Raw genomic sequence first — 16,136 nt, forward strand, 5'->3', positions numbered from 1 at the left:
TACCCTTGAAAATAAAAATGGCTCAGCAAGTAAAGAACTTCAAAGCAGAAAGAGAGCATTGCTATGCATTGATGTCACAGCTGGAAGAGGACATGCAGTAGTTGCAAGAGAAAAACCATGCGGCCACATAGGTTTTGGAGGCCAGCTCTCAGCAGATTGGACACTTACTCCAAAAGAAGGGAGTCATCAGAGGAAGGATTTAAAGGATTGCTGATTATATCATAATGAAGTGCAATGAATGCGAGGATATGACTAGGTCCATATTTTTCGCTGTAGTGATGACTTTTGTCTGTCAGGTGATGGACGGCCTAGACCGTCTCCAAGAAGATATCGCACGTAGGCCCGCGTCGAGACCGAGTGATGTCCAACGGGCCCCTAGAGTAGTGTTGATGCTATCAAGTATTCCTGATTTTCTGCTGGTTTTGAGTCCATATTTTATTTTTTTCGAATTTGTTTGTTTTCTTTTAGGTTTGCTGCTGTTTTCCTAAGTCTGTATGTCGGAGTCCTAGTAATTAAAAAAAGAAGTTTTATGAAATATTGAAAAACCCAAAAAAATTCTTTTCTTTTATTTCGCATTTATCCCCTAAACTACGTAATGATCTGATTTATGTGGCATCATGATACGTAGGCAATACCTATAGGATTCGATCATAACCATAAAATGAAGAGAGAGGAAAGAAAATTAAGAGGAAATAATGAGTGGCAAAACAAGAGAACAAAAGAGAGTGCCAAAAAAAAAGGAGCGCCAAGAACCAAGTGAGAAAATCAATAGTCACTAAAGAAAGGTGGGAGTGAAAGAAAAGAAAGTGTAAACTGAAAAGAGTTAGTAAAGGCCGAGATGAAGCATGCAACCGTTCAAACACAAGATAGAAACATTTAATTGTTTAGATGCATTGCATCCCAAACATGTGATTGCCTATCTGTTAAACTCTTAAAAACTAACAAGTTTGTTGTTGCAATTAAGAACAGGAAGGTGGTTAGTTCGTTTGGCATTCTGGCAAGTCATATATATAACACCAGGTCAAAATACAAGGCAATCATGGCTAGCAAAGAATTATACACAAGTGTTATTGACCCACCGAGAGAGATGGGGCAATTTGAGTCTGGTTTGAAAGAAGAGGTACACAAGGTGAAACACCAAATGGCAAAAATGTATCAAGCATGGATCAGGGGGAATCCTCCACCGTCATCCCCTTCCAACTATATAGAAAACCCTGGTTTTATCCACCACTGTCACAAGCCCAAGATCCCACTATTGTCGATATTTCCCCTCAACATGCACCAAGTTTTACCCCTTACCACCACTATCCTGGCACTTCAACCCAAAATTTCCATGCTCCACCAGCCAAAATTACTGTCCTTCGATCTTCTAGTGAACCGACGTTCCAAGCTCAGGATACCCAATACTATGCTCTAGAGCCTACTTTCAAAGTCCCGAATCATTACTCCTACACTCCTCACTTTGAACCTCCTGTCGAAATTGAGAAACCACCCAAGAACGCGGAGCAACAGGAGATATTTAGGAAAGTAAAGAGTTTGGAGCAATCATTGAAGAATATGCAAGGGATAGGGAGCCAGGTGTGCACGACTTATAAAGACTTGTGCTTTTTTCCTAACATCCAACTGCCTGCTGGGTTTAAGATGCCAAAGTTTGATTTATATGATTGACGCGGAGATCGAGTAGCCCATCTAAGGGATTATTGCAGTGAAATGGGAAGTGTTTGCAGGAAAGATGAGTTGTTGATGGCTATTTCAGTGAGAGTTTGAGTGGGGAAGCTTTGGAGTGGTACTACTCGTCAAGATGTCAGTAAATGGTATGCTTGGGGCGACATGATTCAAGATTTTGTTCCACACTATCAGTACAATGCAGACATTATCCCAGACTTCTCTTCCCTATCTCAGATGGAAAAGAAACTCGAGAAGATGGTTCAAATGGAACGAACAAGTTGCTCGGGTTTGTCCTCCCATTGATAGAAAAGATGTTGCTGAGTCCCTCCAATAACAGGATCCAGTGGGCATTCCTGCTAAATGCTTTCAGCCTCAATACCGACCCCATGAATATCCCCGAAGGCTCCACATAATCCACCCTAGTATTATCCTCCGAACAATATCCGGCCATTTGTCCAACCACTGGGTCACTCCCTAGGGCGAGCACCAGCATCCCAAAATTCTCGTGTGCCTTCACAGCATTTTCAGGCACCCTATAAACCTAAACAACATAGGCATGGAGGGAAACAAAAGCGGAAAGATAATTTCACACCAATCTGGGAATCCTACACAAACTTGTTTGAAAGGTTAAAATATTCTGGCTTGATTGAGCCGCTCTTCGGCTACACTTCATACCCATATGCAAAAGGTTTTGATCCTACTGTATGGTGCATATACCACTCTAATTCCAAGGGCATAGCATTGAAGATTGTTGTGCTTTGAAAAGGGAGATAGAAAGAATGATTCAAGAAGGGATAATTTTGGTCCAAGGCAGTAATACCCCAAGTGTCACACATAATCCTCTACAGGTACATGACTATGCACAAATTGTTGGGATGGTTTGCATTGACAACGAATGTGCAGGCTCTTTCAAGTTCTTTGGTGAGTCATTTGCGACAAGATCCCTTAGATGGTCTGTCGATAATTCAACAGTTAGTGCTGAGGAAGGTTTATTCAAAGGAGTCAATGAGCCACGTAGTGAAGACAATATGATTGAAGTTGGTGAAGGTCCCAGTAATTTTCATGTGCAACTCAGTGGCTAAGATCTCGAGTTTGGTAATTAGAAAGCACCTCATTTCCTCATCGGGAACGAGTCTTGGCAGTTCATTTTGACATCTTTTCTGATGTCTGCTTATTTCAGGGTTGTAGCCCAGATTTTATCTTGCTTGTTATGTTGATTCAAACCCTTCCATCCTCTTTTGCCTATTTCTGAGACTCTTGTTAGTTAGTTTTGCGTCTCTAAGTCTGTCATCTGGGATTGTTTTAGGGCTTTAATATAGATTTTATTCTACTGTTCAAACCCTTCCATCCTTTGGTCAAATGAGATTTTGTTTTTCTGTTATTTGTAGTCTTCGTTTAGTTCCTTTATTGTATATAGTTCTCTTCAGGCCATTTCTAGTGACATGACATGCATGCGGAGTTTTTAGCCAGATCTTGAAAGCCAAGTTAATCATGGAATAATGAAACAGAGTTTTGAATATGATAAAAGCTTCGTTTGAGGAAACAAATAAAGATTCACGCATTCTGAGATAACCTGAAACTTGAATTGAGTGAAACTGAGGCAGTTCGTCTGGGAAATCAAGAGGTTGATAAGAGCATACAATAAGAAAATGTCTCTCAAACAGTTTGAGGTAGATCAGTCGATGTTAGAATGAATTCTTCCATATCAAGCTAAAACTAAAGGCAAGTTTGCTCCAAACTGGCAGGGGCCGTTCATTGTGACAAGAGTGTTGCCCAACGGTGCTTTGTATTTAGCAGGTATAGAAGGCAAATGTGTAGACATGACTGTCAATTCTGATGCAGTCAAGAGATATTATGTGTGATTTCTTTGGTTTGTCTTCAATTGAGTTATTTGTAGTTGGCATGTTTCACAGATTGGAATGACGAAGGCATTTTATTCTGTCATCTAAACACTTTTATCCTTTGATACACCTTTTGAGCCTGTGACGACCCGACCAGTTGTCTCATGAGTTATTGCTCCAATTACTGGAAAATGAGCCTATTGCAATAGCCGAAAAACCGTAGCAACAGAGAGGTAAACCGTTGCCATAGAGTTATTGGAACGGTTTAGCAACCGTTACATATGCTGTCGTGCCAGTATATCTAGAGTAACGGTTCTTGCAATGGTTACCCAAACCGTTGCTTAAGGGCGATCTATCGCAACGGTTGTTCCTCTATCTGAAGCAACGAGTATTTCTTTCCAGTTGTAATGGGTAAAACCCGTTGCCATAGAGTTTACAACAACGGTTGGCAGCCGTTACCATATAATTTGTTTCAACGGTTATGTAAGCTATTGCACCGTTTATTTACAGATATTCTAACAGTTTCATTACGCTACTGTAACAGTTTTATTTCCTTTACAATGGTTTTAACTACATATTGTATAAGTTAGTTGCACATTTTGGAATGATTTGTAAGACCTAATGGAATAGTTTGGATGACCTATTGGAATGGTTCTTTTAGACTATTTTGGAGCGATTTGTCAGACCTATTGGAACGGTTTGCAAGAGCTATTGGAACGGTTCTATTAGACTATTACGCCCTGGCTGTAAATGAATATTTAGATATATAAAATTTGTAATAACCTGAAATTTATATAAATAAAAAGATAAAATACTTCATAATCTATATTTTCTCCATAAAACCAAAATATTTTAACCCAATCACATAAGTTTTACATTTCAACACTTCAAGAGTTAGAGTTCAAATGTTGATAACAAAAGATTCCTAGAACATGGACAACAATTCAAAGTTCTTAAGTAAGGTCTAGATCTTCACAATCTCCATCTTCCCTTTCTTCAATTGCTCCACCTACAAAAGAGGATAAATAAAGTCATTATCCTTCAAGAGTTGGTTTATCTTTATAAGAATGGGTATGGTCCATAAACAATGCATAAAGAACAAAGTTTTCAAATGTACTAGAATGTCGATCTCCAAGTCTTCGATTCTTTTTGCTAGGATGAAACAATCTTATATCCAGTAAAAATCTTCAAGCACAAAGTTTTCAAAAACAAGTCAGAGATGATAGCAAGTAATTGGTTGTCTTTAAATCTGTGTAAGAATGCAAAAGAAACTTTAATAGAATTACAAACTGGGAATTCACAACTTAATAAACTAGCCACTGATACCTATTAATATTATCTTTACCACATTGCCGAAAGCTTATATAATACTTCTCTTATTCACTTCCTTCCAGACCCAGTAACAGTATTTCACCAGATGACTTTCTTCATCTTAACAAACTGTTCAGTTAGTTATTTCCATTTTCCATTTCCATATCAAACATTGAAACTAGTTAAACACAACATAAGCAACAAGAAAAGGCAAATTTTGCATCCTTTTGAAGAATGCCCTTATAATCTTTCTTGGGACCAATGTAACAAAGGGAAAATGAGAGAAGATTTAAACAATTACATTACATATTACAAGCAAAAGATGCATGTACGCCTATCTTCCTAACATCTACTGCATGCCATCCTAGATTGATGGACAGAGATAACTTGTAAATATGTGCTTTGAGTGTTACTTGACGTGCATGCCATTTGAGAAACCTATATATTGGCCTCACATGTTACCACTAGCCTAATGCGGGTATAACACCTTCTATACTTCCTCTATTAAAATGACCCCTCATGAGGTAGTGTATAGTCAGAAACCACCACCCTTACTCTTATATGTCCTTTGACGCTCGACTATAGCTAGTTGACAGAAGCCTTCAATCTAGAGAGTCTACTATGAGGATTTAGAAAGAAAAGAAAAAAAGCAAATGGTAAGCAATTGAAACAAATGGTCACCAGTAAAGCATGAAGTTGAGCCCAACTAGTTTGAAACTGAAACGTAGTTGACTGATTAATTGATTTATGTTCCAAAGATACAAAAACCAGCCAGCCACACCTGGACAACTAAGATTTGATATAAATGAATCCTGTGTACTCTAAAAAGACCAACAAAAGCACAAGTTTTAACATTTACTCGCTATTATGATAGAGATAAAGTAGCCAGAATTCCTCACAAAATTGTTAATCCGGGATGTTAATCACAAGAAATCACAAATCTTTATTCTGAATCTGAGTGGGAACTTCTCTAGATATGGTGCTGTTATAAAATAGTAGTGTTGCTTTTGTCAATCAATAGATGTCTTTGTACAGAAAACCAAGATAAGAGGAAGCAACATGCATTGATATTATAAGCCAATTATTCTCTTTATAAAAGATTATAGCTAATTTGAGATAAATTAGTCAACTTCGAATAATTTAAGTGAAACTTTAAAAAAGAAGCAGAAGGAGGAGAAGAAGAAAGCAAGAAATAAACAAAGATATATACTAATTTGTATAATGCCAAATGCGATTAATGCACTTATGACAAGGACATAATATTTCATTTCCTTGTGAAGCTCGTTCAAATGCCTTATCAAGGAAATCATTTACTCCATGTATATACTCATCCGTCCATCTTAGGAGATGCATCCAACTTTTATCTACTTTATCCATGAAATTCCTATACGACAAAAGTAATCAACAAAATTAACACAAAAAATCAAGGTACATACTAATTTGACATTGACCAAAACTTAAAGGGGGTGAAGTCAAAGAGTTACAAATAGTAAAGCAGTTTTTGCATTGAGAAAGAATAATAAAATCATTAGAGAAGAGATTTGTAATCTAATTGTACCTTAAATATTGTACTAATCTTAAGTCTCAATCTGAGGCAGATATAGGGAACAAGTTAAGACTGTTAGTTGGATAATTAGATTCTCTTTTTATGTTTGAAGTATCATGTAGATTCTCTTCTCTGAGTTTCAGTAATTTGGTTTAACGTAATATGTATAACCAAAAACCTTTATTATCTTCCGATACTTGTTTACCTTGGTCATTGAAAATGAATCTGTGGAGAAATCATCACATTCGAGAAACAGAATTTTTCTCACCATGAGTCATACATAATAACTCGTGATGGTTGCATCTTAACTAATTTTATTCTTTACTTTCTATGCTGAGTTGCTAAAATTCTAAGTTCTTAAAGACAATAGAAGCAACATACTAGATTAGTCTTTTGCTCTGTTTCAAATGTTTTTTGTTCTAGGTTCTTATGTTGCTCTATTAGAAACTCACTGGATTCAATGCTTTTTGGTACTCTCATCACTTATTTGTAATAGTCTATGTCCTATTCTGTTTTTTATTCATGAATTGTTTATTCATGGATATTTCCTCTATCTCTCCAAAAAATGGTAGAGAATATCCTTTAAACCAGCACTAAGGTATCTATTATGTTTTACTAATTACTTTTAATTCTAAACTAACTAGAGATATCTAAATTTTATATATATATTCATCTATTTTGTTTCACTATCAGTTCAAGAATGTTAAATTCTTGCATTAATATTAGGTGTAGTTGATAGATTTTTTTCATTAGCTATCCAAAGTGAAAGACACTACTATGACTCCTTATTCGTGGGTTACAGTTGAAGTCTTTTTTCTGTAATTTCTCCTATTTAATAAAATCCATGAAATGATATTATGTCCAACTATAAGTTGTCCCTATATCACTTACACTATAACTATTTCTTTCCTATATCTTACTATTAAGGTCCCTGATCATATCTTTCCTAATCTTCCATTTAATTTCCTTCTATAAACTTTACATTATAGCCCTTTCTAAACTTGTAAATTAGATTCCAATTCCACTACCTTAATAAATCAATCTTTTCTAATCTTATATATTGTCTGTTTTAAATTATATTTCTTAATTTTAATCCTCATCCTCCTCCTCTCTTTGTGATGGAACTCAAATTTAATATGAAAACAATGTTAATTGTTATAAGAGGTTCAGCTCGCAAATGCAACTTTTCTGGAGAAACTGACATCACCTTTAGCATGTCAGTGCATTAGAATTGATGAGAAACAAAAGGAGAAGAAAAATAGAACAAGAAACATCAGCTCTTTTAGCTGTAGAAAAGAAGCATAAATTAAATAAGTCATCAACAAATGAAGGCCTAAATCAAGATGATAAATACAGAGGAGAGTAGCATTTTGTTGCTGAGGAAACTTTGAGAAATTCTGGATTAAAACAGAGAAAGACAATCACCAATTTGTAACACATTCCGAGGAACTCAATAATTCTTCCAAATACTCAGCACCCAAATCTTCAAACACCACAACAATAGACTCATCTTTTCTTACTCTGTTTCTATACTTCATTTCACTTAAAGGCTCCTTCACTAAAAAAATATTTCTTTAAACAGTTCACCCAAATTGCCATCCACAAAGGGAAAAACATTTTCTTCCCGTCGACATACAGATATTTCCAAAATTATTTTTAACTTCTAATAAATGGTATATTCTTGTAATATGAAGGAAGTAGATATAAGATAACAAGTTCAGAACATATTAAGAAATAACATGAAAAATAGCTTCAAGGAAAACATGGGGTGCTAAAGAATTTCAACGAGCAAAACGTTGATTTTACACAAAAATCATTTTTACATCGTTAAATTACATCATTTTTAAGAAAACATCGTTTCTCCCATTTCCAATAACATTACCTGGTACTAAATAAAAGCTACTTCCAACTCCAATTACATATATATATAGAAAATAATACCAATGTAACAGAGAAAAGGAGAAAGAAATAAAATTACATCAAACCAAACTAATCAAATATTAAGAAACAATATTGAAATCAAAAAGCGCATGAAATAAACCAATATTGAAAGCGTAATTCTAACAACATCTAGGTGAAGAAAAAGAATGAGATTAACATACCTCTCAGAATAATCAGAAGACATGCAACAACAGTCTCCCTTTTTTAAGAACCTCTACAATCAAGAATCGCGCTTGTTTCACGAAAACCTAGCTTCGTTTGGACAGCTTCTTCGACTCGACCATAAAATTGATTTTGGAATTTGGGGATTTTGGTCTATCCTTGAGATGAATCTATAAGGAGATGAATCTACAGGGAAAGTGAGAATTTTGAGATGAATCTATTTCTGAATTTGGATTTTAGGAGTTAAAGAGAGGATTTTGAGGAATAGGTTTTGAGAGGAAAAAAAAGGTGGAGATGGGTCTGGTTCTAATGAAAATCGGCATGCAGGTGAGTTTGCTAGGAAAAGGGGAAATAAAGATTAGTTTTAAGTTTTATATTATTAAAATTAATCAAAAATAAAAAATAAAAAAAATGGGGTTCATTTGGAGGGTTTACCAAATATTTTGGGGGGAAAGTGAAGACGGAATGAAAACCGTTCCCATAAAAATAAAAAATTTCTGAACTGTTTCAATAAGTCGGTCTACTGGAACAGCGTACAGACCGTTGCGGTAAAATACTCTATGGCAATGGTTTCAATACAACTGGAATGGTTGTATAGTTAAAGTGTGCTGATATCACCCTAATCCTATTGTAACGGTTGTACTTGTTGTAAGCACGTGATTTTTGACCCTCCCCGAGAATTTTCACATTTTTAGCGTGAATATGTGAAATTGGGTCTAGTATAGCTATTTTAACTATTTTACTTTATTTCGTTGCAAAAAGAAAAATCACAAAAATATATATATAATTTTAGTTTATGTATTTCTCATAAACTTGAAAAATACAAAAAAAATTGTACTTTATTTTGGTACTTTATATAAATTCGAAAATTACAAAAAAATATAGTTCTATTAATGTTTGCAGTCATTATAATTTTGAAAAATACAAAAAAATATTACTTCATATTTTTGTCTTTATTAAAGAACGAAAATTACAAAAAAATATAGTTTTATTAATATTCTATAGTCATTTTAACTTTGAAAAAATACAAAAAATATTACTTCATATTTTTGTCTTTATTAAAGAACGAAAATTACAAAAAATATAGTTTTATTAATATTCTATAGTCATTTTAACTTTGAAAAAATACAAAAAAAATTACTTCATATTTTATCTTAATATTTAAAAAAACGAAAATTACAAATAGTTTTATTAGTATTTTGTAGCTATTTTAAACCTTGAAAAATATTTAAAAAGATATAGTTTTGTTTAAATACTAGTATTATTTTGGTAGTTATTTTGCTTACATAGGACTAGTTAAGCAACGTGTTCCTATTTCTCGGGTCCGGGCAAAAGAATAATATTCGGGTTCAAACTACCCGGTTTTAGGCCTAATTTTCGGACCTAGCCCACAATAAACCGTGTCCAGGACACGTGGGGAACCCCACCACGCGTGGGGGACATATGCCTCGAACCCCACCACGCGTGGGGCTCATTTTCATGGGCATTGTATTACAAAACACGAACAAACACATTTTTAAAGGGGGGACCAACGAAAAAGGACCGGGGGGGGGGGGGGGGGAGAATTTTTTGAAAGACTACTGTTGGTCTTTCTTCTTCAAAAGAAGAAAGAGAGAAAACCTGCAAGAAAAAGAAAAAACGAACGAACAAGAATTTTGGAATTTAAAAAAAAAAAAAACATGTACTGCTCATCTTCTTCTTGAGAAGAAGAAGCAGAAAGACCCTACAAAAAAAAAAACGAAACGAGCCCCCTCCATCAACGGACCACCCTCCTCCTCCCAAACACCACCCCGACGCCATAACCACCACCCCCCACGTCCAAACACCTACTGAGACCAGCCTTTCCACCGTCCGAACCCCAGCAGCACCCATCGACCACCCATCAGCTGCTCACATTTCTTCTTCCTCACCAAAACCTACTGAGACCAGCCCGTCACCCTCACGACGAAAACCCAGTCGCACCACGACCAACGTCAACAACCCACCCCGTCGCAGCCCCAGTCCCTTCGACCACCTAACACCGGCAACCACCCCTCCTCCTCCTAGCTCTAGCGAACCAGTCCGCCATTTTCAGTCCGAAGAGCAGCTATCGCTGCATGCCAGGCAGTCGTAGCTGCGTTTCCGAGCAGCGGTGGGTTGCTGCGATCTTGCTTGGCTGAGTTTTCTGTTTTTCCGTCGAGGTCGACTTTGGTTCGTCGAGGTCCGGTACGTCGAGGCGCTGTCCGAGGTTCCGTCGTTATTCTTCATTCAGAGAGGTCCGGCTTGAGTTCCGTCGGAATCGTGTTTGTCGTCCTAAGTTTGCCGAGGTTCAAAGGTTAGTAAACCTCGAGCATTAAACAAGGAAATGTTACGTCAAAAGTTCAAAAAATGCAATATAGAAATTGGTATGATAATTTTCTGCTTATGTTTTCATCGTATGCATTTTTGCTCATTTTGCGTTATGTGATTCTTGTTTATTTGATGTCATTTAATTAAGTTTGACTAGTTGTTCTATGACACAAGTTTGCCGTTAATTGTTCGTCCTTTCCTTCGCTTAGTTCATTCAAAAAAAAAATTATTATTAGTACATGTTATTACTACTCCCGAAATACTCATTCACTAAAAATCTTTTTTTTTTATTAAACTTCTAATAAGTTATGAGATTTTAGTTGTAAAGAAGCTGTAAGGTTTAGTATGGTTAAAAGCGTAAAAATGGCATCCCTTTAAAATATAAAAAAAAATAATAATAATAATAAAAAATAAAAATGAGACGAGCCTCGCCAAGTAAAAGGGACAAATTGCGGGGCCCTCACAAAATATATGTATTAAATACTTAGATTCCGGGATGGGTCGTTTAGCAAATTTCACGGCCCTACCCAAAAAAATAATAATGCGCTAGTTGCTTTAGGCGCGCCTTTAATAATGTTATCTCCCTAAACTCGGGTGCACATTTATGTGACCCAAATCCAAATCTCAACGGACTCGAAATATGTCTCTAGTCACGGGCACATTGATTGTGACGTGGCCCGAGACGCATTTCCACGTCGTTGCAAATTCCTTCAAAAAATAAGAATGAGATGAGCCTCGCCGAATAAAAATACAAATTGTGGGGCCCTCAGTAAATACTTGTTTAAAATTACTTAGAATTCAGGAGGGTCGCTTAGCGAATTTCACGGCCTCCGCAAAATAAAAACGCGATAGTCTCTTTAGGCGCGTGTTTAATAATTTAATTTCTTAAGCTCGGGTGTGCATTTCATGCGACCCAAATCCAAATCTCAAAACATCAAAATAAAATATGTTTCGGATTGTGGGTGCATTTCATGTGACACAGTCCAAAGATATGTTTTAAGCGATGTTCACATTTCTTAATAATAATAATTAATAAAGCGGTTAAAAGATAAAATTTGCACATGGTTCATAATTGTATTAAAAATCAGATAAATAAGCCGAATATAACAGTTGAGCGACCGTGCTAGAACCCCGGAACTCGGGAATGCCTAACACCTTCTCCCGGGTTAACAGAATTCCTTATCCGGATTTCTGGTACGCAGACTGTAATATAGAGTCATTCTTTTCCTCGATTCGGGATTAAAATTGGTGACTTGGGACACCCTAAATCTCCCAAGTGGCGACTCTAAAATAATTAAACCAATCCCGTTTCGATTGTCCTTTAATTGGAAAAAACTCCCCCTGCGCCCCCCGGGCGCGGAAAAAGGAGGTGTGACAGCTCTGGCGACTCTGCTGGGGACAAGAGACCAGAACCACTGGTTCAGGGTTAAGAATTCGAGCTTAAAATAACTGTTATTATTTGGCTTTATCTATTATCTGATTTTTACATGTTTGAGCCTAATGTGTTAAATGCTGCTTTTACCGCTTTGATATTATTTGAACTGTATATAAACTGTGCCGAAACCCATATCCTTTCTGAGTCTTCTAAATCATGAAGAAGTGTGTACTTCGTACGACTTCTTTTCTGTATAGTGTCAAATCCCAATTTAGAACGAGGTTCGGACAAGTTGCTAAGCCGGTGAAGCTTCTGTATTCCCGGTACGCTGCCCCCCCCCGGCTCGAGTTGTCCGCTCGGGTAAGCCAGGTCTAGAACAAATACCCAGGTTATGAACTTAGTATAACAAAGCCACATGTCGGATCCCTAGTAGGAACGTTTATTTGCATCATGTGCATTTGACTTAGGGGACTCAACACAGGGGTTGGGTCCGTCTAGGACAAGCAACCTGAAAATAATAGACCATCTTTGGCATCCTATGTGCTACATGTTGTATTTATGCAAGGGTGAATGGGTCATTTGGCGGACCAATGATATTTGCGGACAAATGACACTCCTTATCATGCTGATCACGTTAAATAAGAAAGTTGCACTATTTTTGATAAGCATGCCATTATGTTAATTAAGGACATGGGGAACATTGTGGAATTCAAGAAGCCTTGGTATTCCACATGTCCCCCACGCTTCATTTTGGGAAAAGCACCTAGGGAACATTTGTGGAATCCAAGAAGCCTTGGAAATCCACTATGTCTCTCACGCTTCATTTTTGGGAAAAGCACATGGGGAACATTTGCGGAACCCAACAAATCTTGAAATTCCCTATGTCCCCTATGCCACATTTTTGAAAATATAATAAATATAAAAAATAAAATATATAAAAAACGTTGAAAATTCAAAAAAAAGATTTTGTATGTTTCATCATCATCCACAAGTTAGAAACAGTGGAAAAGAGGAAAAAATAACAGTGTATAAATGTGATTACTTATTGTTAGAAAAAAAAACAAATGTCCAAGTAGTGTCGAAACTCTGCCGAATTTTGAGAAAATAAGAAAATATGTGTCTTATTAGTTAGTTTTATTAACAACAAAGGAAAAGTAGAAAAAAATCATCATTGTTTTGTTTTGTTTTTCAAAAAAAAATAGTTTGTCTTGCCATAAAAATAAAAGTAAAAAAAAGGGTCTTGTTTTTTTAAAAAAAATATGTTTATTTATTTGTTTATGAAAATGCTTAAATTAAAATAATCCAAAAAATATTTTCTCCATTATTGACTTCTTTAGGAAGTCTTTCTAATTGTTTTCAAAAAATAATATAATATAAAAAATAAAATAAAAACAAATCCGAAAATAGTTTGATTCTTTTTTCAAAATTGAAAAGAAAATTCAAAATTCAAAAAAAAACATTTTAGAAGCATTTCTTTTATTAAAGGTAAAACTCCAAAAAATATTTTCTTCTTCTTCTTTAGAATAAAAAAAAGAGCAAATGAAATTCAAAAATATATCTTAGAAGTGTTTCTTTTAAAAAGAAAATCAATTAAAAAAAAATGCTTCCTTTCTTCTTCTAAAGTAGTTCTTTCGCCTGAACTACGCGGGTTTGATTCTCACCGGATGTGAGATACGTAGGCAACCCTCATCGGGTCCAACCCCACCTTTTGCTAAAAAGCCAAAAAAAAAATAATAATAATAATAAAATAAAAATATATATATGTCAAATTTTAATTTTGTCATAAAGAAGTCGGGTGACGCTGTTTTATCAAGACATAGCCGAATGTTCCCGAAAGGGACGCCGGAAGGCTGACTTTGCATAAACAGCCACCTTTGGGTCATGTTTTGGATTTGGTCCAATTGGCCCACACAGCCTTAAAAATCTTCGTTCCCGAGACGTTGAAAGGCCGTGCTTGCAATATTGAGTTTTCTAATTTGAAAAAAATGATAAAAAGAGTCGTAAATAAGTCAGGTGATGTTGTTTTGCCATAAATAGCCGAATGTTCCCGAAAGGGACGCCGGAAGGCTGACTTTGCATAAATAGCCACCTTCGGGTCATGTTTAAGATTTTTGGTCTAGTTGACCCACACAGCCTTATAAATCTTCGTCCCCGAGGCGCTGAAGGGCCGTGTTTGCAATACCAGGGTTTTATTATAATTTGAAAAGAAAAACAAAAAAAAAGAAAAAAAAAACAACTAGTCAACGGTCAGGCGAATACCGTTCAAATTTTGTCGTAATAAGCCGAGCCAGCTTCGGCCGCGTCTTAAACCGTTCTTGCCGAAATAGCCTTAGAGTATCTTCAGTTGTCGAAAGGTTATTTTCGTAAAAGAATGGACAAATTTGTAAAGTGTCATAAAATAATCCTCCCCGGCCTCAAAATTTATATGAAATTTGGAAGGGGCCACATTTGCAAAAAATAACCATCCGGTTGCATTTGGCAAACGGGGAAAGGAACTATCCGTTCATTTTTGAGTTTGTAATTGTTGATTAGAGTATGCGAATTATTTTGATTTTCGGGTCCGTTTGTTGTCTCTTGTCAAAAGTCTGTTTTTGCAATCAAGTTTGTTTTAATTTGAAAATTGGAAATTCCAAAAAAAAATGTGTGTGTTTATTATTGTTTATCTTTTATTGGTCCGAACTACGCAAGGTCTGATTCACGCAGGGTCATGATACGTAGGCAATCTCCATAAGATTCGACCACAACAAAAAAAAATGATAAAAAAGAGAAAAAAAGAAAAAGAAAAACAAAGGTAAATAAATAAATAAATAAATAAATATATATATATATATATATATATATTGATAATAATAAGGACCGACTGAGTCCATTCTAACATATTTGGTTTTGAATTGTGAAGAAAGTTGAGGTGGTTGGTTTGTGCCTCAAAGAAAATGACAACTAACGTCGAAGCTGTTACAAGTGCTCCAGAGACTCAGAGTGGGAAGGTTCCTCGTCATGAGTCACAATTTGCGACACAACAAGAGCAGTACCACTCTCCTGAGTACCACTCGTACTCGTTTGATCTTGCTGCAAAAACTGAGAAGCCTGCCCGAAAGATGGTACAGGAAGAAATGACCCGAAGAGTGAAAAGCTTAGAACAATGGTTGGAGAACATGCAAGGGTTGGCAGGCCAAAAGAGTGTTGCCTTCAAAGATCTATGTATATTCCCCGATGTCCACTTGCCGCCTGGTTTCAAGACTCCAAAATTTGAAAAGTACGATGGACATGGAGATCCCATAGCCCACCTGAAAAGGTATTGCAATCAACTGAGAGGGGCAGGAAGAAATGAAAAATTGTTGATGGCTTATTTTGTGGAAAGCCTTACGGGAGTAGCCTCCGAATGGTTTATGGATCAAGACACGTCTCGCTGGTATGTCTGGGATGACATGGCACAGGCCTTTGTCAGACAGTTCCAATACAACATCGACATTCCCCCAGACCGCATTTCCCTTTCAAACCTGAAGAAGAAACCAAGTGAAAGTTTCAGGGAATATGCCATAAAATGGAGAGAGCAAACAGCTCGAGTTAAGCCACCCATGGATGACCACGAGATAATTACTGTCTTCCTTCAAGCGCAAGAGCCAGATTACTTTCAAAACATGGTGTCCGCAGTTGGCAAAACCTTCTCGGAAGCAATCAAAATTGGAGAAATGGTAGAGAATGGTCTTAAGACGGGCAAAATTATAAGTCAAGCTGTTCTTAAGGCCGCAACTCAGGCTGTCCGGGTTGAGTCGGATAATCTTAGCGACACAAATGAGGAGATTGAAGAAATCATGATGACATCAGGGTCTAGAAGAGGTCCCAGGAGAACATCTCGAAGGTATGAGCAACCTCCTCAGGTTTTCTATGGCTCCCCTGAGCAGTATTGTCCACCTCAGGACGCTCAATACTCTGTCGCTCCACCTCAGTATGTTGTCCCGCC

The 16,136-nt window shown here is 36.4% G+C and overlaps 1 long non-coding RNA gene across 1 annotated transcript; it reads right to left on the bottom strand.

Annotated features, from left to right (window-relative positions):
• Positions 1-4,316: 4,316 nt before the first annotated feature.
• On the bottom strand, positions 4,317-8,997 carry LOC107796166 (uncharacterized). Its single transcript, XR_001650331.2, has 2 exons — positions 8,469-8,997; positions 4,317-4,518 (listed from the first exon to the last, which is right to left on the bottom strand). It is a non-coding gene; the product is annotated as an uncharacterized LOC107796166 (long non-coding RNA).
• Positions 8,998-16,136: the final 7,139 nt, after the last annotated feature.

Source organism: Nicotiana tabacum, chromosome 3, assembly GCF_000715075.1.
Source record: "Nicotiana tabacum cultivar K326 chromosome 3, ASM71507v2, whole genome shotgun sequence".
NCBI classification, from domain to species: Eukaryota; Viridiplantae; Streptophyta; class Magnoliopsida; order Solanales; family Solanaceae; genus Nicotiana; species Nicotiana tabacum.